This window comes from Melospiza georgiana, chromosome 23 (genome assembly GCF_028018845.1).
Source record: "Melospiza georgiana isolate bMelGeo1 chromosome 23, bMelGeo1.pri, whole genome shotgun sequence".
In the NCBI taxonomy this organism is placed as follows: Eukaryota; Metazoa; Chordata; class Aves; order Passeriformes; family Passerellidae; genus Melospiza; species Melospiza georgiana.
The window spans coordinates 7125229-7148918 of record NC_080452.1 but is presented as its reverse complement, the minus strand read 5'-3'; the positions used below and the strand labels follow the sequence as shown (position 1 = coordinate 7148918).

At 44.4% G+C, this 23690-nt stretch overlaps 1 protein-coding gene and 1 long non-coding RNA gene across 2 annotated transcripts in view; one reads left to right on the top strand and one right to left on the bottom strand.

The window, feature by feature from the left end:
* Positions 1 to 6357, bottom strand: part of SLC45A3 (solute carrier family 45 member 3) — a 39504-nt gene extending 33147 nt beyond the window's left edge. The window contains exons 1-2 of the mRNA XM_058039780.1: positions 6315 to 6357; positions 5804 to 5891 (exon numbers count right to left, since the gene is read on the bottom strand). The gene's annotated coding sequence lies outside the window, so the exon portion shown is untranslated. The remainder of the gene's footprint in view (positions 1 to 5803; positions 5892 to 6314) is intronic.
* Positions 6358 to 18279: 11922 nt separating this feature from the next.
* LOC131092926 (uncharacterized) lies at positions 18280 to 21361 on the top strand. Its single transcript, XR_009115527.1, has 3 exons — positions 18280 to 19934; positions 20166 to 20914; positions 21181 to 21361. It is a non-coding gene; the product is annotated as an uncharacterized LOC131092926 (long non-coding RNA).
* The last annotated feature ends 2329 nt before the right edge of the window (positions 21362 to 23690 follow it).

The following is a 23690-nucleotide window of genomic DNA, read 5'->3' as shown; positions in this document are numbered from 1 at the left end:
TGAAATCCCCAAAATTCACCTGAAGCCACCAAAATTTGGCTCTGAAATCCCCAAAATTCACCTGCAATCTACCAAAATCTGGCTCTGAAATCACCAAAATTCACCTGAGGCCACCAAAATCTGGCTCTGAAATGCCCAAAATTCACCTGCAATTTACTAAAACCTGGCTCTGAAATCCCCAGAATTCATCTGCAATTTACTAAAATCTGGCTCTGAAATGCCCAAAATTCACCAGCAAGGTACCGAAAACTGACTCTGAAATCCTCAGAATTCACCTGAAGCCACCAAAATCTGGCTCCGAAATGCCCAAAATTCACCTGCAAGCCACCAAAAGCTGGGTCTGAAATCACCAAAATTAATCTGCAAGCCACCAAAATCCGGCTCTAAAATCCTCAGAATTCACCTGAAGCCACCAAAATTTGGCTCTGAAATCCCCAAACTTCATCTGCAAGCCACCAAAATCCGGCTCTGAAATGCCCAAAATTCACCAGCAATCTACCAAAATCTGGCTCTGAAATCCCCAAAATTCACCTGCAAGCCACCAAAATCTGGCTCTGAAACCCCCAAACTCACCAGCAAGCCACCAAAATCTGGCTCTGAAATGCCCAAAATTCACCTGCAATTTACTAAAACCTGGCTCTGAAATCCCCAGAATTCATCTGCAATTTACTAAAATCTGGCTCTGAAATGCCCAGAATTCATCTGCAAGGTACCGAAAACTGACTCTGAAATCCTCAGAATTCACCTGAAGCCACCAAAATCAGGCTCTGAAATCCCCAAACTCACCAGCAAGCCACCAAAAGCTGGTCTGAAATCACCAAAATTCACCTGAAGCCACCAAAATCTGGCTCCAAAATGCCCAAAATTCATCTGCAAGCCACGAAAATCTGGCTCCAAAATGCCCAAAATTCACCTGCAAGCCACCAAAAGCTGGTCTGAAATCACCAAAATTAATCTGCAAGCCACCAAAAGCTGGTCTGAAATCACCAAAATTAATCTGCAAGCCACCAAAAGCTGGCTCTGAAACCCCCAGACCAACAAGCCACGAGGTTTCTGGGTGAAGGACAGAGCCATCCCTTGGGATGTGGACCAAGAGAATTTTCTTTTAGCTCACGTGCAGCAGCAGAGAGCAGGAAAAAAAGGTTGAGAGCAGCAAACGAGGCACCTGCTCCTCGCTGCGTGCGCTCCACCCCCAGACAAAGGAGCCTTTGGCACCACATCCCTCCTTGCTTTGCCAGACAATATTCACGGGGGTCTGCTTCTCCTCTTCAGCAGCCTGGCAAAATGTTAAGCAAATATTTGGGGAGGGCCAGGGGAGCTGACATTTTAGGATGTGAAAACAAGCAGGAAAGGCACAAATTAAGGGGGGGGGAACGAACACCAAGGAACACACCAGGCAGCCAAGCAGGAATGGAATGGTGGCCTCAGAGTCCCGCTCTCGGCTCTGTTTTCTCAACAAGCAACCCCACAGCTCACAGGGTGGGTTGGGCACATCAGCGATTTCTGCATCAGCCCCACACAACAGCGGGACAAGGAACAGGACAGGCTTCACACCACCAGCCTGAGATAACCACACTCCGGGGCACAGAGCTGCTCAATAATCCTGTATTTTTATTATTATTTTTATTATTTCTCCCACCCTTTTCTTCTTGACCACCTCGCAGCGACGGCTTTAAATCTTCCCCCTGCTCCCTGAAACCCAAGACTCCTCCCTGAGGGTCCCCCATCCTCTTCCTCAGCCGAGCTGGGGGTGCCTGCCCTCACGGGGACAGCCTGGACGTGTGACATGGGACCACCAGAAACCCAGAAATCAGCACAGGGAGGAGCTGAGAGCTGCTCACCAGCCCCTCGTGACCCCCTGGCTGCACACTCAGCCTCAATCACGGCCTCAGCGGGGCTGGGGGGTCACAGGACAAGCCGGGGCGGCTGCCTGGGAGGGGTTTCAGCAGTTTCGGGGGTCGGTTTTTAGCAGTTTGGGGTGATTTGAGCAATTTGGGATGAGTTTTCAGCTGTTTAGGCTGGGCTTTAGCAGTTTGGGATGGGTTTTAGCAGTTTGGGATGGGTTTTTAGCAATTTGGGATGGGTTTTAGCTACTTGGGATGGGTTTTCAGCTGCTTGGGATGGGTTTTAGCTACTTGGGATCAGTTTTTAACTGCTTGGGATTGGGTTTTTAACCATTTAGGCTAGGTTTTAGCAGTTTGGGATGGGTTTTTAGCAATTTGGGGTGGGGTTTTAGCTGCTTGGGATGAGTTTTAAGCCATTTAGGATCAGTTTTTAACTGCTTGGGATGGGTTTTTAACCATTTAGGCTGGGTTTTAGCAGTTTGGGATGGGTTTTTAGCTACTTGGGATGAGTTTTTAGCTGCTTGGGCTGGGTTTTTAGGAGATTGGGATGAGCTTTTAGCTGCTAGAGATGGGTTTTAGCAGCTTGGGATGAGTTTTTAGCTCTCTGGGGTGAGTTTTTAGCTGTTTAGGCTGGGTTTGAGCAGTTTAGGATGAGCTTTTAGCAATTTGGGATGGGGTTTTAGCAGCTTGGGAACAGTTTTTAGCCAGTTGGAATGAGTTTTAGCAGTTTGGGATGAGTTTTTACCTGCTTGGGACTGGGTTTTTAACTGTTTAGGCTGGGTTTTAGCAGTTTGGGATGGGCTTTAGCTGCTTGGGATTGGGTTTTTAGGAGTTTGGGATGGGTTTTAGCAGTTTAGGATGAGTTTTAAGCCATTTGGGATGAGTTTTTAGCTGCTTGGGATGGGGTTTTAGCAGCATGGGCTGGGTTTGAGCAATTTGGGATGAGTTTTTAGCTCTGTGGGCTGGGTTTTTAGCAGTTTGGGATGAGTTTTTAAAATTGGGATGAGCTTTTAGCTGCCAGGGATGGGTTTTAGCAGCTTGGGCTGAATTTTTAGCTCTTTGGGATGGGTTTCTAGCAGTTTAGGATGAGTTCTAGCTACTTGGGATGGGTTTTTAGCCCTTTGGGATGGGTTTTAGCAGTTTGGGGTGAGTTTTAGTTCTTTGGGGTGAGTTTTAGTTCTTTGGGGTGAGTTTTTAGCTGCTTGGGCTGGGTTTTTAGCAGTCTGGGATGGGATTTCTAGCTCTTTGGGACGGGATTTAGCAGTTTGGGGTGGGTTTTAGCTGCTTGGGATGGGTTTTTTTTAGCCCTTTGGGATGAGTTTGAGCAATTTGGGATGGGTTTTAGCAGTTTGGGGATGGGTTTAGCACACCAGGAGCTGTGCTAAGCTGGCTGCCCACCCCAGGAGCCACAGGGCACCATCACCTGATGCAATTATTTCAACCCAGCCCATTTTGGGTTCTGTGCCCATAAATCCCTCCCCTGCTCCTGACAAAGCCTCACACCTGCAATTCTGCTGGCCCCAAGCACCACCTCCCACCCCTCTGCTCCTTTCCCTCTCCTGGCTCCCTCAGAGCCCCAAACCCACCCAAAACCTCCCCAAATTTCACCCAACCGGGCCAAGCTCTGCTTTGATGACGACGATGAGGAGACAGAAGCTCATTAAAAGCACCTAAATCAGCCCCTCCTGGGGGGGGGATAAACACAAACCCAGGGCTCTGATTTCAAGGATTCCCACACTCTTGTGACAAAAAACACTGCAAAAATCTGAAGGGAGTAAACCACAGGAGGAGATCAGGCCCTGAGCACAGCATTAAGGTGATTTTTTTTTTAAATTATTTTTTGGAGTTTGAACTCCCAACGCCATCAAGAGAGGCACAAGGGCCCAGCCATCACCCTGAGCTCCGTTCTGAGGCTTTGGCTGAAGAGAAAAGAGATGAAACTCAGGGAGGAAAAGCCAAAAATCTCCCCCTCCTCCCCTCCCCAGCGCTGCCACTTGAGTGCTCCAGCGAAATAAACAGTTTGGGGAAAAGGTTACCAAGAGTTTATGCTAAACATCATTTCCTAGGGACTCTGGCAAAGGCAAAGCAGAGCCAGGGCTGGGATTTTTAAACTCGGGGATCAGCCCAGTGGTTCCAGCCTCTCCCAGCACAGATATAACCAAAGATGTGATGAAAAAAATGGGATTTTGGCCATTTTTGGTGCTGGTGGGGTGTGTGTGGAGCATCCACAAGTGCTCACAGGGGGTGGTGCTGGTTCTGCACCTTCCTGGTGCTCGCTGGGACCTGGAGAAGAGGACACAGCAACCACAGAAATCACCACAATGTGTAGGGGAATAATCCCACAGCATGGAGAATTCCCTCCCTAAATCCCAAAATCCGGGGATTTACATCCCCTGCAAACTCTCATTTAATTTGCTGTTAATTATAGAGATTCCTGTTATCCATACCAAATTTCTAATCCTATTTTTTTTTGCACTCCCAAATCCTATCAGCCAAATGCTCTGTGGCAATAAAATCCAGAGTTTTGGTTTTCTGCGGCAACAAAATTAAGAGTTTTGGTTAGTTTTCCGTGGCAATAAAATCCAAATATTTACTTTTCTGTGGCAACAAAATCCGGAGTTTTACTTCTCTGTGGCAACAAAATCCAGAGTTTTACCTTTCTGTGGCAATAAAAATCCAGATTTTTGCTTTTCTGTGGCAATAAAAATAAATAAAATAAATAAATAAAAATCCAGAGTTTTACCTTTCTGTGGCAACAAAATCCAAATTTTTACTTTTCTGTGGCAACAAAATCCAGGGGTTTAGGCACAGCCTGGAATGAGGGGTTGGTAAATCTGGCTCCAGTGCCACTCCCCACCAGGGGAAGCAGCTCTGGATGATGCCAGAAAGGTTCAGACACCATCAAATATTTAAAAACAGAAAAAAAAAAAAAAAAAAAAAAAAAAAAAAAAAAAAAAAAAAGAAAGAAAATTGCAGGTGGGGCAAATAATAGGAAAGGTTTCAAGGCTGGTACATGTTTTTCAGGAGTGTCTGCATGACTTCAGTGCCCAGGTCATTTGGGTACTTTTGAAGTTCTTACTCATGTTCTATTTCTATAAATTTGGAGATATTCTCATGTTACACACACAGAGGCTGCTCTCCTGAATCACACCTAGAACCAGAACGGGGCAAAAATGGGATTTTTGAGCCTGGCCAATTTCTCTGTGCTGCTTGTGAGTTTAAACAGCTCCAGGTGAGCACCAGGAAATCTCTTCCCCTTCCAATTTTATATTTATTTGTAACATAAAAATGGAAATGGAGCATCTTGCCAGGTCTGGCCATCAACAGCATGAAATTTATAAATTTATTTTAGTGTTTCTCCCTTCCTCCTAAAGCTGTCACCCGTGGGAAGACAAATGAGACGAGGAGTTTGTGTTTATCATAAACAGCTCCAGCGTTTTACCACCAAATCCTCGAGCCCTGCCAAAGCCAGGAATCCCTGGAGTTATCCCCAATGTGGCATTTAGGGACAGCAGAGCCAAACAGAACCGGGGGGAATGAAAATGAATTTTCAATACAGGGGGGGCAATGAAAATGAGTTTTCATTATGGGGGGGAAGCAATGAAAATGAGTTAAATGAGTTTTCATTACAGGGGGTAATAAAAATGAGATTTTCATTACGGGGGGAGCAGTGAAAATTAGTTTTCATTAGAGTGGGGGATAATGAAAATGAGTTTTTCATTACGGGGGGGGTAATAAAAATGAATATGTCACCACAGAGGGTAATAAAAATGAGTTTTTCATTATGGGGGGGCAATGAAATTGAGTTTTTCGTTACGGGGGGGTAACAAAAATGAGTTTTGCATTACGGGGGGGGGTGATGAAAATGAGTTTTGCATTACAGGGAGTAATAAAAATGAGTTTTTCATTACAGGGGGTAATAAAAACTCCCTTTTCTCGGATTCTAAGGATTCACTGACCTGTCCCCGCAACTCTTCAGGATTCCCGTCAGTCCGTCCCGCTGCCCGAACTCCGCCCGCTCAGGATCCTTCAAACCTTGCGGCGTCCCTGCAGGAATGAGGAGTTCGGGAAGAGCTCGGCGAGGGCAGGACACGCTCCCCAGTCCCTCCTGCTCCGCTTTTTTGTTGTTTTCCCGCAGCAGCTCCAGCGCAGCAGCATCAGCCCCGGAGCGCCTCCTCCTCCTCCTCTTCCTCCCGCGGGCAGCGCCGCCGTCCCGGCCGGAGCCGGCGGGCAGCGCTCGGTGCTGCGGGAGCGGAGGGAGCGCCGAGAGCCTCGGGATGTGCGCGGAACCCCCGGGGGAGGCAGCGGGAGCCGCATCCCGGTACCGGCATCGCGGGGCAGCCACAGCCGCACCCCCGCCCGCGCATCCCCCCGGCCCGGTTCGGTTCGGCCCAGCCCCGTGCCCAGCCCAGCCCCGTGCCGTGCCCACCTCCAGAGCCCAGCCCAGCCCAGCCCCGTGCCCGGCCGTACCTGGGCGCAGCCGGGACTCAGCGCGCTGCCCGCGCCTCCGCCGCCGTTTAAAGCGCAGGTTGGGCGGGCACGGAGCATGCGCTGCCGCGGGCGGAGCCCCCCCGCAGCCGCGACCGCAACGGCGCCGCCGCCCCGGGGCCGCCGCCGAGCTCCGCCGGATCCGCGGCCCGCAGCACCGGGGGACAACGGCCCCGAGGGGACAACGGCCCCATCCCCGCAGCCCCGCTGCCCGCAGTTCTGATCCCGCCGCCCCAGTCCCGCAGCCCCGGTGGGAGAACAGCCCCATCCCCTCAGCCCCGATCCCGCAGCCCCCTCAGGGACAACGGCCTCGATCCCCGCAGTTCCGATCCCGCAGCCCCGGTCCCTGCAGTTCCGATCCTGCAGCCCCGATCCCGCAGCCCCCTCAGGGACAACGGCCCCTGTCCTGCAGTCCCCTCTGGAAGAACAGTCCCGGTCCCGCAGCTCCGAGGGGACAGCAGTCCCGTAGTCCCGGTCCCGCATCCTTGCAGGGACAAGAGCCCAATCCCCGAAGTCCCGGTCCCGCAGCCCCGCGGGTACAACGGCCCCGGTCCCGCACCCCTCGCCCAGATACAGCCCCGTTCCTGCAGTCCCGTTCCCGCAGCCCCATAAAGACAAGAGCCAAATCCCCGCAGTCCCGATCCCGCACCCTTCTCTGGGAGAACAGCCCCGATCCCTCAGTCCCGATCTCCGCAGCCCCGCGGGGGCCACATCCCCGTTCCCATATCCCCGCAGGGACAAGACCCCAATCCCCATAGTCCTGTTCCCACACCCTTCACCGGGATAACAGCCCCGTTCCCGCAATGCCCATCACGCATCCCTGAGGCCAAACCCTTCCGGTAGAGCAGTCCCGTTCCTGCATCCCCATCCCTGTAGATCCATCCCTGAGCCCCAAACTCCCACAGCCCCCTCTGGAAGAACAGCCCCATTCCCTCAGCCCCATTCCATCAGCCCCATTTTCCCTCAGCCCTGTTCCTCAGCCCCATTCCCTCAGCCCCATTCCCTCAGCCCCATTCCCTCAGCCCCGTTCCCTCAGCCCCATTTTCCCTCAGCCCATTTTTCCCTCAGCCCCATTTTCCCTCAGCCCCATTTCCCTCAGTCCTGTTCCCTCAGCCCCATTCCCGCATCCTCATCCCCCACAGATCCGTCCCTGCAGCCCCAAATTCCCGCAGATCCTCTGGGATAACAGCCCCATTTTCCCTCAGCCCCGTTCCCTCAGCCCCGTTCCCTCAGCCCCATTTTCCCTCAGCCCCGTTCCCTCAGCCCCATTTTCCCTCAGCCCCATTTTCCCTCAGCCCCATTTTCCCTCACCCCCATTCCCTCAGCCCTATTCCCTCGGCCCCATTCCCTCAGCCCCATTTTCCCTCACCCCCGTTCCTCAGCCCCATTTTCCCTCATCCCCATTCCCTCAGCCCTGTTCCCTCACCCCCATTCCTCAGCCCCATTCCCTCAGCCCCATTCCCGAGCCCTCCCCGCTGCCACCAGCCCCATCCCACAGCACCGTCCACCCCAAATACCCCACCTTTAATTAAAAAACCCCCCTTTTTCTCTTTCCCCCTTCCCATCCTCCGCAGCAGGAGCAGTTTCTGGGTTTGTTTGGGTTTTCTGAGTTCCCTGCAATGGCCTGGAGAGGATGCAAACAGGGCCCCTGCTATGGGAAGTTTGTGACCTGGCCCTGGACATTATTCATGGTGGATGAGTGCCTAAACCCACATGGCGTGCGAGGGAGAGGGACACGAAATATATACATTTATACAGAGAGAGAGCTAAGCATTGTATCAGCACCTAACTCAAAAAACAGGGGCTAAACAGAGCCCTAAAATGAGGAAAAATCAACGTTCTATTCATCCACACAGCCTTGTGAGAGATGAGAACAGAGCAGCCTCCCCTGAACATCTGCAGCAACAAAAATCTTATTTTGTGAGGAAAACGAGAGGAAAAATGAGACAAGAATGCAGTTGAGGAAACCAGCTGCTCCTCAAATGAATGTTTGCAAATGCTGGGGCGAGTTCTTCAGCTGAGGACTTCAAAAAGTCATCAAAACCCCGGTGCTATTTAAAGCCTTGGCCCTTTGCTTTGGGATGAATTCACTCAGCTCCACTCAGCATTGCAAAGATTCGTTATTTTTAATCTTCACAGGGTCCCTCCTTTGGAGCAACTTTGCAGCTCTCAAGGTCAAAAATCCCATTTCCACGTCACTTTTCAGCTTGGGTCAGCAGGATGGTGGTTTTATTTTTTTTTTGTTGGTTTTTTTTTTTTTTTCCACTGGAAACAGCTGTTCCCTCCCCGAGTTTGCTGGAAGGACAGAGAAAAGCAGAGGAGCACCTGCATTTGTTGTCACTTGAGCTGATGAGAACTCTCTCACTGGGGTGGCTGATGAGGAGAAACCTCACTGCTGTTTCCTGGGGGGGAAAAATCATTTTTGGCAGCCCAGATGCTGATAGGAACTGGACAACAAAAACCCCAAATCCAACAAAAAAACGCTGGAGAGCTGGGCTGTGACTTCAGCTGGGAAAGGGCCAGAATCCAAATTTGGGTGGGCAGAGCTGCCCCTGTTTTTTAGTCAGAGGAGTCCACAAGCAATTAAATAGCTATTAGTGCTCAGGGTTTTGGGTTCTTTTTTTTTTTTTTTTTTTTTTTGGTTTTGGGTGGTTTTTTTCTAATTTTTTTCTATTTTTTCTCTTTAGCACTGGAGCAAACGAGTCTCCCAAACGTTGTGCCCACACAGAGCTCGGTGGCCGGAGTGAATTTCAATTTCCACTCTTCTCTTCCGGGCTCTGAGTCACTGGGGGATGTTGGTTGAGGCAGTTTGGAAGCAGAAATTACAGAAATTACAGAAATTACAGAATTACAGAATTACAGAATTATTACAGAATTACAGCCTGAACTCTCCTGGGTGTCCCTGAGAGGGTGGCACAGGCCAAGAGGGAGTGACAGCGCCAGGGACATCGGCAGCAGCACCACGACCTGGGGAGGGAGGCCAAAATTAATTTCCCTCAAAAATTAGAAATTAATATTTATTAGCTCACGCCAGTGGAGAAGGCTGAAATCTCTTACACGGGGTTTGCTGCGGGTCAGGAGTTATTAGGTGGGACAATTAGAATTATTGAGGTGGGAAAATCAGAGTTATTTAGGTGGGAAAATCAGAATTATTTAAGTGGGAAACCAAATAGGGTTTCCCAGAATTATTCAGGTGTGAAAATTAGAATTATTTAGGTGGGGAAATTAGAATTATTGAGGTGGGAAAATCAGAATTTTTTAAGTGGGAAAGTCAGAATTATTCAGGTGGGAAAATCAGAATTCTTTAGGTGGGAAAATCAGAATTATTTAGGTGGGAAAATTAGAATTATTTAGGTGGGAAAATCAGAATTATTTAGGTGGGAAAATTAGAATTATTTAGGTGAGAAAATCAGAATTATTTAGGTGGGAAAATTAGAATTATTTAGGTGAGAAAATCAGAATTTTTTAAATGTGAAAATTAGAATTCTTTCAGTGTGAAAATTAGAATTATTTAGGTGGGGAAATCAGAATTATTCAGGTGGGAAAATCAGAATTATTTAGGTGGTAAAATCAGAATTATTTAGGTGGGAAAATCAGAATTATTTAGGTGGGGAAATTAGAATTATTTAGGTGGTAAAATCAGAATTATTTAGGTGGGGAAATTAGAATTACTTAGGTGTGAAAATTAGAATTTTTTAGATGGAGAAATCAGAATTATTTAGGTGAGAAAATCAGAATTATTTAGGTGGGAAAATTAGAATTATTTAGGTGGGGAAATTAGAATTATTTAGGTGGGAAAATCAGAATTTTTAAGTGTGAAAATCAGAATTCTTTAGGTGTGAAAATTAGAATTATTTAGGTGGAGAAATCAGAATTATTTAGGTGGGAAAATCGGAATTATTCTGGTGGAAAAATTAGAATTATTTAGGTGGGAAAATCAGAATTTTTTAAGTGGGAAAGTCAGAATTATTCAGGTGGGAAAATCAGAATTCTTTAGGTGAGAAAATCAGAATTGTTTAGGTGGGAAAATCAGAATTCTTTAAGTGGGAAACCAAATAGGGTTTCCCAGAATTGTTTAGGTGGGAAATCAGTGCAGGAATTTCTCGCACACCCAGGGATGGGCTCTCCCGACCTCCCTGGGCTGTTCCCCGGCCTGAGCCCCTTCCCATGAGGAAATTCCTGATTTCCACCCGTCCTGTCCCTTTTTCCCGGGAGCAGAGCGTCCCCACCCCAGATTCCACCAAACTGCTGACCCCCACTCTGGGCTGATAAAGGAATTTTATGGCAAAAATCCCTTGAAATTCCAGCCAGGCACTTGAAAAATGCCTTGAAATTCCAGGTTCCTCTGTGGAAAGCAGCTGCGGGATGGAGCTGCAGCTCTGTCCTCCCTCTCCAGAGAGGAATTTGCACTCTCAGATTTTATTTCCTCATTTTCTTCTGCTCCAGGAGGAGCTCAGAGTGCAGGGAGCCTAAACCTGGACACCCAAACAACAGCCTGGCCTAATTTAAACTGATGGGTTAATTAGACCCGGTCCTGGGCTTAAAGAGCTTAAAAAAGATGATTTTTTAATGAAACAGGAGCAGAATAAGTCAGGATTGAGCCATCCTGGGGATCTGTAAAGTGGAATTATTTATCAGGCAGGGGCAATGCAGAGTCAGGGGCTGCCTCAGCTGCTGGGGCCTGATTAGATCCAGCACAGATCAGGGATCCTGCTCTGGAACTGATGGGTGTCCCCGAGGCTGTGGCTGTCCCAGGGCTCTGAGAAGTGTCCCCAAAGCTGTGACTGACCCAGAGCTCTGACAGGTGTCCCCAAGGTTTGGAAAGGTGTCCCCAAAGCTGTGACTGACTCAGGGTTTGGAGAGATACCCCCAAAACTCTGAGAATTGTCCCCAAAGCTTTGGCTGCCACCTGTCCGAGCACAGCCTCACGTGCTCTGCTCCCCATCAGGGGCACCCAGAGTTTTGAGGTGTCCCCAAGGCTGTGTCTGTCCCAGAGTCCTGGGGGGTGTCCCCAAAGCTGTGACTGACCCAGGGTTTGGAAAGTTGTCCCCAGAGCTCTGAGAATTGTCCCCAAAGCTGGGGCTGTCCTTTGACCTAGCACAGCCTCCCAAGGGAACCCAGAGTTCTGAGAAGTGTCCCCAAAGCTGTGACTGACTCAGGGTTTGGAGAGGTGTCCCCAAACCTGTGGCTGTCACTTGTCCCAGCACAGCCTCACAGGGTGTCCCCAAAGCTGTGGCTGACACAGAGCTCTGAAAAGTGTCCCCAGGGTTTTGACAGGTGTCCCCAAATCTCTGGGAGGTGTCCCCAGAGCTGTGTCTGTCCCAGGTTTGGGGGGGGTGTCCCCAGAGCTCTGAGAGGTGTTCCCAAAGCTGTGAAAAGCTGTCCCCAAAAGGTGTCCCCAAAAGGTGTGACTGTCCCAGAGCTCTGAAAGGTGTCCCCAGGGTTTGGAAAGGTGTCCCCAGAGTTCTGGGAGATGTTCCCAAAGCTGTGACTGTCCCAGGGCTCTGGCAGGTGTCCCCAGGGTTTGGAGAAGTGTCCCCAGAGTTCTGAGAGGTGTCCCCAGGGCTGTGACTAACTGAGGGCTCTGGCAGGTGTCCCCAGAGCTGTGAGAGGTGTCCCCAGAGCTGTGACTGTCCCAGGGCTCTGGCAGGTGTCCCCAAAGCTCTGAGAGGTGTCCCCAGAGCTGTGTCTGTCCCCAGAGCTGTGTCTGTCCCTGGGCTCTGGCAGGTGTCCCCAGAGCTGTGTCTGTCCCCAGAGCTGTGACTGTCCCAGGGCTCTGGCAGGTGTCCCCAGAGCTGTGTCTGTCCCCAAAGCTCTGGCAGGTGTCCCCAGAGCTGTGTGTGAAGCCCTCAGGGAGGGGCGGCCCTGCCACGTCTGCACGAGCAGGAACTGCCGACCACAAAGGGCAGGAACCCGCAGGGCCCCAGCCCGGGGAGGCTCGGGCGGTTCCGAGCCCAGCCCTGTCCCCTCCCCCGCGCCGGTTTTGTCACTGTCGCCTCTGCCGTGCCCCCGAGTTCCGGCCTGCAAGGGGAGCTCGGGGGGGGCTGCGGCTCTGAACCCCCCGCGCCCCCACATCAGCCTGGGGGGCTCCTGAACCCCGGGACAGCCTGGGGAGCTCCTGAACCCCCCGCACCCCCACATCAGCCTGGGGACACGCAGGGGACACTGAAACCAGGCACAGAATCACAGAGCCACTGGGTTGGGAGAGACCTCAGAGATCATCGAGCCCAACCCGTTCCCGAACAGCTCAACTCACCCTGGCACCCAGTGCCACAAACCTTTCCCTTTGCCCCTTTCCCTTTTCTCCCTTTCTCCTTTTTTCCCTTTCCCCTTTTCCCCTTCCCCCTTTCCCTTTTCTCCCTTTCTCCTTTTTTCCCTTTCCCCTTTTCCCCTTCCCCTTTTTTCCCTTTCCCCCTTTCCCTTTTTTCCCTTTCTCCTTTTCCCCTTTCCCTTTTTTCCCTTTCCCCTCTTTTCCTTTCCCTTTCCACTTTTCCCCCTTTCCCCTTTTTTCCCTTTCTCCCTTTCCCCTTTATCCCCTTTCTCCTTCCCCCCTTCTCCTTTCCCCCTTTTCCTTCTTTTCCTTTCCCCTTTTCTCCCTTTCCCTTTCCACTTTCCCCCCTTTCCCTTTCCCCTTTTTCCCCTTTCCCCTTTTCCCCTTTTTTCCCTTTCCCTTCTTCCCCCTTTTCCTTTCCCCTTTTTTCCCTTTCTCCTTTTCCCCTTCCCCTTTCTCCCTTCCCCCTTTCCCCTCTTCCCCCTTTCCCTTTCCCCTTTTTCCCCTTTTTTCCCTTTCCCCCTTTCCCTTTCCCCTCCCCACCCTCTCATTTCCCAACCATTCCCGTGCACAATTCGGGGCCAATTTTACTCCAACAGCCCCAAATCCCCACTGCTGGCCAAGGCAGCACAGCACAAATCAAATATTAAAATAAAATATTAAAATAAAATATTAAAATCAAATATTAAAATAAAATATTAAAATAAAATATTCCAGGTGCAGGAAAAGGCATTTCTGGTCAGAGCAGTCCAGCAGGAAGGATTCCCTGTGAAACCCCAGAGGATTAAAATGTTGATTTTTTTCTGGGCTCCTTTATTCCGCTGTTGGCTCAGAAATGACAGCTGAGTGTGGTAAATTGGATTATGGAGAAATGATTCCTTCAGTGAAGCAGAAACGCCACAATAATCTCACCTCCAGAAATGCATTTAGCTTAAATAAAATCCACCAGAATTTTTTAAAAAATAAGAAAAAATTCAGTGCTGGCTTGATGTTGAGAGGAGGAAAAGAGAAATTTAAACCTAAACCACTGCAATTAATCAAAATATCTGAGGGTTGTAACGAGCCAAACCAGAGCCCTGTGGGCAGGACTGGCTGTTGTTGATAATAAAACCCCAAAATCTTCTCAAAATCTCCCCAAAAATGGAGCAGGACAAAGGAGAGAAAAAAAATGAGATAAAAATGGGCTAAAAATGAACTAATAATGGGCTAAAAATGAGAAAAAAATGAGATAAAAATGAGCTAAAAATGAACTAATAATGGGCTAAAAATGGACTAAAATGGGCTAAAAATGGGCTAAAAATGAGCTAAAATGGGTTTAAAATGGGCTAAAAATGAGCTAAAAATGAACTAAAAATGGGCTAAAATGGAGTAAAATCCCTCATGGCAGAGGGTCCCAATTAATCAAAATATCTGAGGGTTGTAAGGAGCAAACCCAGAGCCCTGTGGGCAGGACAGGCCATTGTCTTTAGCCATTTTAGCCCATTTCTAGCTCATTTTTAGCCCATTTTAGCCCATATTTAGTTCATTTTTAGCCCATTTTTAGCCATTTTAGCCCAATTTTTGCTATTTTTAGCCCATTTTTTGCTCATTTTAAGCCCATTTTTAGCTCATTTTAAGCCCTTTTCTAGCTCATTTTTTGTTCATTTTTAGCCCATTTTTAGCCCATTTTACTCCATTTTAGCCCATTTTTAGTTCATTTTTAGTCCATTTTTAGCCCATTTTAGTCCATTTTTAGCCCATTTTTAGTTCATTTTTAGCCCATTTTTATCTCATTTTTAGCCCATTTTTATCTCATTTTTAGCCATTTTTAGCCCATTTTACTCCATTTTAGCCCATTTTTAGCTCATTTTAAGCCCATTTTTAGCTCATTTTTTGTTTATTTTTAGCCCCTTTTTAGCCCATTTTACTCCATTTTAGCCCAATTTTTGCTATTTTTAGCCCATTTTTTGCTCATTTTAAGCCCTTTTCTAGCTCATTTTTTGTTCATTTTTAGCCCATTTTTAGCCCATTTTACTCCATTTTAGCCCATTTTTAGTTCATTTTTAGCCCATTTTTAGCCCATTTTAGTCCATTTTTAGCCCATTTTTAGTTCATTTTTAGCCCATTTTTATCTCATTTTTAGCCCATTTTTATCTCATTTTTAGCCATTTTTAGCCCATTTTACTCCATTTTAGCCCATTTTTAGCTCATTTTAAGCCCATTTTTAGCTCATTTTTTGTTTATTTTTAGCCCCTTTTTAGCCCATTTTACTCCATTTTAGCCCATTTTTAGCTCATTTTTAGCCCATTTTTAGCCCATTTTTAGTCCATTTTTAGCCCATTTTTATCTCATTTTTTTCTCATTTTTAGCCATTTTTAGCCCATTTTTAGCACATTATAGTTCATTTTTAGCCCATTTTTATCTCATTTTTTTTTCTCTCCATTTTCCTGCTCCATTTTTGGGGAGATTTTGAGAAGATTTTGGGGGTTTATTATCAACAACGGTCTGTCCTGCCCACAGTTGTAACGAGCAAACCCAGAGCCCTGTGGGCAGGACTGGCAGTTGTTGATAATAAAACCCCAAAATCTTCTCAAAATCTCCCCAAAAACGGAGCAGGAAAAGGAGAGGGCGCCACAGGAAATGTGGCGATGCCGGGGGTGTTCTCTGCCCCCGGCAGAAAGCTGAAATTAAAGATAAAATTGAAATAAAGAATTGTTTAGGAAATTCAAATAAAATCCCGGCCCCTCAGCGAGATTTCAGGAAGGGAAATTTGGAAAGCAGAATTGAAATTTTGGAGGGGAAATTCGATGTTCTGGAGGAGGCTCTGGGCAGGGTTTGCTCCATCCACACAGGAGGGGGAAATGCAAAGAATATTTTGGGGTGATTGAGCAAAAAATGGGCTTAAAATGGGCTAAAAATCGGCTTAAAATGAGCTAAAAATGGGCTTAAAATGGGCTAAAAATGGGCTAAAAATGAGCTAAAATGGAGTAAAATGGGCTAAAAATGAGCAAAAAATGGGCTAAAAATGAGCTAAAGTGGGCTTAAAATGAGCTAAAAATGAGCTAAAAATGGGCTAAAAATGAGCTAAAATGGAGTAAAATGGGCTAAAAATGAGCTAAAAATGGGCTAAAAATGAGCTAAAAATGAGCTTAAAATGGGCTAAAGATGGGCTAAAAATGAACTAAAAATGGGCTAAAGATGAACTAAAAATGGACTAAAAATGAGTTTAAATGGGCTAAAAATGGGCTAAAAACGAGCAAAACATGGGCTAAAAATGAGCTAAAGTGGGTTTAAAATGAGCTAAAATGGGCTAAAAAGGAGCTAAAAATGGCTAAAAAAATCCCAGAGCAGCTCCAGCCTCAGCCCAGAGCAATCAGCACTGCCAGTTGCTCATCCCAGAGGCAAAATTCCGATTTTTCCACAAACACAGAACAGGAATTAACCCCAGCAGGTGGCACAGGAGGTGCCCAGCGCCAGTTTTGGATGGAATTCCAGAGATTTTCACCTCATTCCAGAGATTTTGATCCAATTCCTGAGATTTTTTTTTTTCCAGGTGGTTTTATCCCATTCCAAATGTTTTTATCCAATCCCAGAGATTTTTTTTTTTGTCCCATTCCTGAGATTTTTTTTATCCCATTCCAAAGGTTTTCACCCCATTCCAGGGATTTTTTTATCCCGTTCCAGAGATTTTTTTTATCCCATTCCAGTGAGGTTTTTACCTCATTCCAGATCCAGAGGTATTTCATCCCATTCCAGAAGTTTCTATCCCATTCCAGAGATTATTTTATCCCTTCCAGAGGATTTTACCCCATATTTTTTTATCGCATTCCAGAAGTTTTCATCCCATTCCTGAGATTTTTTAATCCCATTCCAGAGATTTTTTTTATCCCATCCAGAGGATTTATCCCATTCCAGTGAGGTTTTTACCCCATTTCCAAAGGTTTTTTATCCCATTCTCGATGTTTTTATCCCGTTCCAGAGGTTTTAATCTCATTCCAGGGGTTTTATATCCAATTCCTGAGATTTTTTATCCCATTCCAGGGATTTTTTAAATCCCATTCCCGAGGTCTCACCTCGCCCTCCAGCGCCCCCTGCTGGCACAGACCGGGCACGGCCGCGCATCAAAAAGAGCCAAAATCGGGAAAATCCAAAATCCAAAATCTCACCTGGCCCAAAGCAGCTTCACCTCCTCAGGGAATTCCAAGGAATTCACCCCAAAACTCTCAGAAATTCTGGAAAATGACATTCCAAAGGCTTTGTCCCTCCTCTCATCTCAGTTTTGGACCTTAAAATCTCAATTTATAACTCCAGAGGAGCCTGGGGAAAGCAGGGATTATTTAATTGTCCCCTTTTATTTAATTAGTTATTTAATTATTTAATTTGGGATTATTTAATTCTCCTGTTTTAGGTCACACCTGGCCCAAAGCAGCTTCACCTCCTCAGGGAATTCCAAGGATTTCACCCAAAAATCTCAGAAATCCTGGAAAATGACATTTCAAAGGCTTTGTCCTTCCTCTCATCTGTTTTGGACTTTGAAATCTCAATTTTAACTCCAAAATGAGTCTGGGGAAAGCAGGGATTATTTAATTGTCCCCTTTTATTTAATTAGTTATTTAATTATTTAATTCTGGATTATTTAATTCTCCCATTTTAGGTCACGCCTGGCCCAAAGCAGCTTCACCTCCTCAGGGAATTCCAAAGATTTCATCCCAAAACCCTCAGAAATTCTGGAAAATCACATTCCAAAGGTTTTGTCCCTCCTCTCATCTCTGTTTTGGACCTTAAAATCTCAATTTTTCACTCCACAATGAGCCTGGGAAAGCAGAATTTTCTGATTATTTAATTCTCCCCTTTTTAATTCTCAAAAGTCACACCTGGCCCAAAGCAGCTTCACCCCCCCAGAGAATTCCAAGGATTTCACCCAAAAATCTCAGAAATCCTGGAAAATGACATTTCAAAGGCTTTGTCCTTCCTCTCATCTCTGTTTTGGACCTTAAAATCTCAATTTTTAACTCCAGAAGAGCCTGGGGAAAGCAGGGATTATTTAATTGTCCCCTTTTATTTAATTAGTTATTTAATTATTTAATTCTGGATTATTTCATTCTCCCGTTTTAGGTCACGCCTGGCCCAAAGCAGCTTCACCTCCTCAGGGAATTCCCAGGAATTCACCCCAAAACTCTCAGAAATTCTGGAAAATGACATTCCAAAGGCTTTGTCCCTCCTCTCATCTCAGTTTTGGACCTTAAAATCTCAATTTATAACTCCAGAGGAGCCTGGGGAAAGCAGGGATTATTTAATTCTCCTCTTTTATTTAATTAATCAATTCTGGATTATTTAGTTCTCTCCCTTCAGATCTCAACGAGGGCAAAGTTGGCCCAAAGCAACTTCACCTCCTCAGGGAATTCCAAGGATTTCACTCCAAAAATCTCAGAAATCCTGGAAAATTACATTCCAAAGGTTTTGTCCCTCCTCTCATCTCAGTTTTGGACCTTAAAATCTCAATTTATAACTCCAAAATGAGCCTGGGGACAGCAGAATTTTCTGGATTATTTCTCAAAAGTCACACCTGGCCCAAAGCAGCTTCACCTCCCCAGAGAATTCCCAGGATTTCCCCCCAAATCCCTCAGAAATCTGGAAAATGAACAATTTTCCCCTCTTGGAGCAGCACAGAAACAACACCAGCCATGCCCGTGGGTTATAAAAGCCCTTTTATAAAGCCATTTTTAAACAAAACCAAAAAGTTTACAAAAGAAAATAAAAGATACAGAAGAATGAGTTTGCTTAATATATTCCAAAAAAGGAGGAAAAAAATAAAAGAAGAGGGGGGGGACACAATTCCAACATGCTGAACAATAAAGGGTTCATTATTTTTTTTTTGTTTTTCCTCGTGGTTCTTTTTTTTTAATACAAAATACAAGCGAAGGATACACAGACTTAAAACAGAGCTCAGGAGCAGGTATGCAGTCCCAGGAACCCTTTTTCAATCAAAGCAAAGCAGGAATTTTTTGTTATTTTATTAATTTTTTTTTTGTTTTGTTTTTGTTTTTTTCTTTCTTTGCAGGTACATACAGAGACTGGGGGATAATTCCAAATTAATCAGCACGAAAAGACCAGCACACGATTCTATACCAATGAATGGTTTTTGTAGCTAGAAATCCACGAACATGGTGGACACTCATGTTCACTTCAACCCCTTTTTTTTGTTTTTTAAAAAAATCAAAATAAAACAAAATAAAAAAAGGCGGTTTTGTTGTGGTTTTAATTTTAAATAAAGCATTAATGTTACATTCAGACTTAGCTCCTAGTACCATGCTAGATCTCAGTGTTGTCAAGAGTTCCCAATCCCACAGATTTGTTTGCAGCTGCCCCTTTTTTCCTGCTTTTTTAAAAATTCAACTAAAAATTAATAATAATTAAAAAAAAAAAAAAAAAAGGATAAGGAGGGGACTGCAAAGAGCCTGATGATTTTTTTGTTTTATATTTTTTTTTTCATTCTAAAAGCTCACCAGGTGTGTTCGCAGCTGCCCCTTTTCAAAAGGAAACAAAAAATTAATAATAAAAATTAAAAAAAAAAAAAAAGATGAGGAGGGGAACTGCAAAGAGCCTGATTTTTTTTTTTTTAATATTTTGTTTTTCTAAAAGCTCCACAAGGATTGCAGATACTCAAGACAAAAAAATATTCCTTTGCATACCAGAAATTGCTGCCAAGTCTCCTCCTCCACCTTCACTCAGGGTTTGCTGCGACACAACAACAAAAAAATTACGTAGCTCTTATTTACAATTTTCTTTTTTTTTTTTTTTTTTTGTAACAATTGCTTCTGCAGGAAGGGGAGAGAGGAGGGGAGGGGGGGAAGAAGAAAAAGAAAAAAAAAAAGAAGAAGAAAAAAGAAAATAAAACCTCACAAACGCTGAGGACACAAAGGGATGGCAGACGCTCCCGCTCGCGCACTCACACACCGAAAATTGAAAATTTGGGGTTTTTTCTTTTTTTTTTTTGTTTTTTTTTACACACATTTAAGTCCGGCTTAAGCTGATTTGAGGATCTGCACCCTCCCTCCTCCCTCCCCTCACCCCAAAATAGATTTATAAAAAACCCCGGCCCCACTGTACAGAGCGTTTGCAGCCACACTGAGCGCGCTGGGGCTGGGCTGGGCTCCCCAAAATCCACCACGGGCTGGGCAAGAGACAGAAAAACCATTCAGTGCTCGAGGGGGCAAGGTGGGACTGAATTCAGGCCTGGGCTGGGCTCCCAAAGGCTCCAAAAAGCCCAAAAATCCCTCAAGGACAATTTCTGTTCTATCAGCAATGGGATTTACCTCAAAAACTGCAGCTCACAGATTGATTTTGGTCAGGTGAACACAAAACTGATCATTTTTAGGTGATAAAAGTGAAGAAAACCTCTCTCCAAATTTACACAGCAAGAGTTTTCCATGAAAAACCATCCAGCTGATCAAGTTGGAAGGTGGGATTGAATTCAGAGCTGAGCTGGGCTCAGAAAGGCTCAAAAAAAGCCCAAAAATTACTCCAGGACAGATTCTGGGATTTACCTCAAAAACTGCAGCTCATAGATTGATTTTGGTCAGATAAACACAGAATTTTATCATTTTTAGGTGATAAAAGTGTCAGAAAACCTTTCTCCAAACTCAAGAGTTCCATGAAAAACCATTCAATACTCGAGGGGGGAAGGTGGGATTGAATTCAGAGCTGAACTGGGCTCAGAAAGGCTCAAAAAAGCCCCAAAATTCCTCCAGGACCATTTCTGTTCTATCAGCAATGGGATTTACCTCAAAAACTGCAGCTCACAGATTGATTTTGGTCAGATAAACACAAATTTTATGTGACAGAAAACCTCTCCCCAAATTCACACAAGAGTTCCATGAAAAACCATTCAGCTAATTAAGTTGGAAGGGATTTAATTCAGAGCTGGGCTGAATTATGGAATAAAATATCAGTTGGGGAGGTCTCTGAAAGGCTCAAAAAAGCCCAAAAATTCCTCCAGGACCATTTCTGTTCTATCAATTCTGGATTTACCTCCTAAAACTGCAGCTCACAGATTGATTTTGGTCAGGTGAACACAGAATTTTATCATTTTTAGGTGATAAAAGTGACAGAAAACCTCTCCCCAAACTCAAGAGTGCCATGAAAAACCATTCAGTGCTTGAGGAGGGAAGGTGGGATTGAATTCAGAGCTGAACTGGGCTCTGAAAGGCTCCAAAAAGCCCAAAAATTCCTCCAGGACCATTTCTGTTCTATCAGCAATGGGATTTACCTCAAAAACTGCAGCTCACAGATTTGTTTTGGTCAGATAAACACAAAATTTTATCATTTTTAGGTGATAAAAAGAGTCAGAAAACCTCTCCCCAAATTCACACAAGAGTTCCATGAAAAACCATTCAGCTAATTAAGTTGGAAGGGATTTAATTCAGAGCTGGGCTGAATTATGGAATAAAAAATCAGTTGGGGAGGTCTCTGAAAGGCTCCAAAAAGCCCAAAATTCCTCCAGGACAATTTCTGTTCTATCAGTAATGGGATTTACCTCAAAAACTGCAGCTCACAGAATTATTCTGGTCAAATAAATACAGAATTTATCATTTTTAGGTAATAAAAGTGACAGAAAACCTCTCCCCAAACTCAAGAGTTCCATGAAAAACCATTCAATACTCGAGGGGGAAAGGTGGGATTGAATTCAGAGCTGAACTGGGCTCAGAAAGGCTCAAAAAAGCCCCAAAATTCCTCATAGACAATTTCTGTTCTATCAATTCTGGGATTTACCTCCTAAATCTGCAGCTCACAGATTTATCTTGGTCAGGTAAACACAAAATTGATCATTTTGAGGTGATAAAAGTGAGATTTAATTCAGAGCTAAACTGGGCTTGGGGAGGTCTCTGAAAGGCTCAAAAAAAGCCCAAAAAATTCCTTCAGGACAATTTCTGGGATTTGCCTCCTAAAAGTGCAGCTCACAGATTTGTTTTGGTCAGATAAACACAAAATTTTATCATTTTTAGGTGATAAAAGTGACAGAAAACCCTCCCCAAACTCACACATCCAAAATTCCACCCAGCACTTTTGTGTCCCTCCAAATCTGCTCCAGTTCCTCCCCTCTCTCCAAGAGATGAATGAAATCTCAAAATTCTTGGGTCATTTTCAGCATTTTAGGATCTGTTAGAAAAATAAAAACTTCACAAACAAAAGGAGAGAAAAGCAAAGCACCGTTTTTGTGGGTTTTTTGTGGGATTTTTTTGTTATTTTTTTCTACAGTTCCAGAAGCTTCCAGCATGGTTCAGATTCCTTCCCTCCCTCACACCTCAGGGGTTTCTTGTACCTTTTGTGAGGGAAAAATTTTTTTAAAAAAAGGGAAAAAAAGGAAAAATAAAAACTTCACAAACAAAAGGAGAGAAAAGCAAAAAACCATTTTTGTGGGGTTTTTGTTATTTTTTTTCTACAGTTCCAGAAGCTTCCAGCACGGTTCAGATTCCTTCCCTCCCTCACCTCAGGGGTTTCTTGTACCTTTGTGAGGGAAAATTTTTTTTAAAAAAAGGGAAAAAAAGGAAAAATAAAAACTTCACAAACAAAAGGAGAGAAAAGCAAAGCACCGTTTTTGTGGGTTTTTTGTGGGGTTTTTTTTGTTATTTTTTTCTACAGTTCCAGAAGCTTCCAGCACGGTTCAGATTCCTTCCCGCCCTCACACCTCAGGGGTTTCTTGTACCTTTTGTGAGGGAAAAATTTTTTTAAAAAGGGAAAAAAAGGAAAAAAAAACCTCCCAGGAATTGCAGATTTTTGCACTCTGCCTTGAAAAATTTAAAATTAATTCACAGCTCCTCAGTTCCTCATTTTTAAGCCCTTCCTGAGCCACTTAATTCAATTTTCATTCTCCTGCTGACCTGACCCCCCCCTGGAACTGAACCAAATCATTTTTAGCACAAAATTTCAGCTGAAATTTTTTGAAAAATTTCAAAAAATTGCAGATTTTGCCTGATTTTGAGAAGTTCAAGGCAGAAACCAAAGCTGGAAGTGCTGCTGTGGATTTGGGATGGAAATTCTGAAATTTTCTGGAATTTTCAAAGCAAGACCAGGAGAGGTCTTGGAAACTGGAAAATTAATTAATTTTGGAATCAATCCATTTTACCTCTCAGCAAAAGCTCCAGAATTACAGAGAATCTTTTTAAAATTACAAAGAATCTTTTAAAATCTTTTTAAATCCTCCTCCTGTAAATGAAAATTTCTGCTCTGTAAAAATCTCTTGGTGCTCCTAAAGAAAGGAATTTTTCCCGATTTTCCTTCCAGAATGTTTAATATAAATTAATTCCATTAAATTGGTAATTTAAAAGGTGAAATCTGCTGCAAAATGATGTATTTTAAAATTAAAAAATAAGTATTTTAAACTGAAAAAAATTATGTATTTCAAAATTAAAATATTCAAAATAATAGAAATATTCATCTTGATAATTTGCTCCTGGCTGTAAAAATGGGAAATTTCTAACAGAGATCAAAGTGTTTGTACCAATCAGCAAAACAGGTTTGGAAAAGTGACAAAATCCTGAAAATTTGAGATTTTTATGGGGTTTGGGTTGTGAGAGAGAAAAAAGCATCAGGGAACCTCAAATGAAAATTCTGAACTGAATTTCATCAGAAATGAAAGGGCCAAAGGATAAAATAACGCAAAAATTGAACTGAAATAACAGAAAATGGAATTTTCACAGCCTTAATTTTTCTTAACCGTGTTAGGAAAATAAATGAAGCAAGCAAAATAAATTTGAGGTGAAAATCACAAAATAAATTTGAGAAATTCAAAATAAACTTCAGAAAATATCAGGTGGAGAACCAGATCTTCCTAAATTCTCCCTGTACAGTGAATTTAAAGAAAATCCTAAAAAATCCAATGCAGAAAAGCAGATTGAAATTGATTTTATTTTTGAATTATTTTGGGGAACAACTCTGGGAATCAGAGATTCGCACAAATATTTGCTACCCCCAAATGGATTTATTTTTTAAATAAATTTCCCAGAATTACCCAAAAAGTTGAAGTAGCACAAATGTTTGCTACTCCCAAATTTTTATTTTTTAAATGTATCCAGAATTTCCCAGAATTACCCAAAAATTCCCTCAAA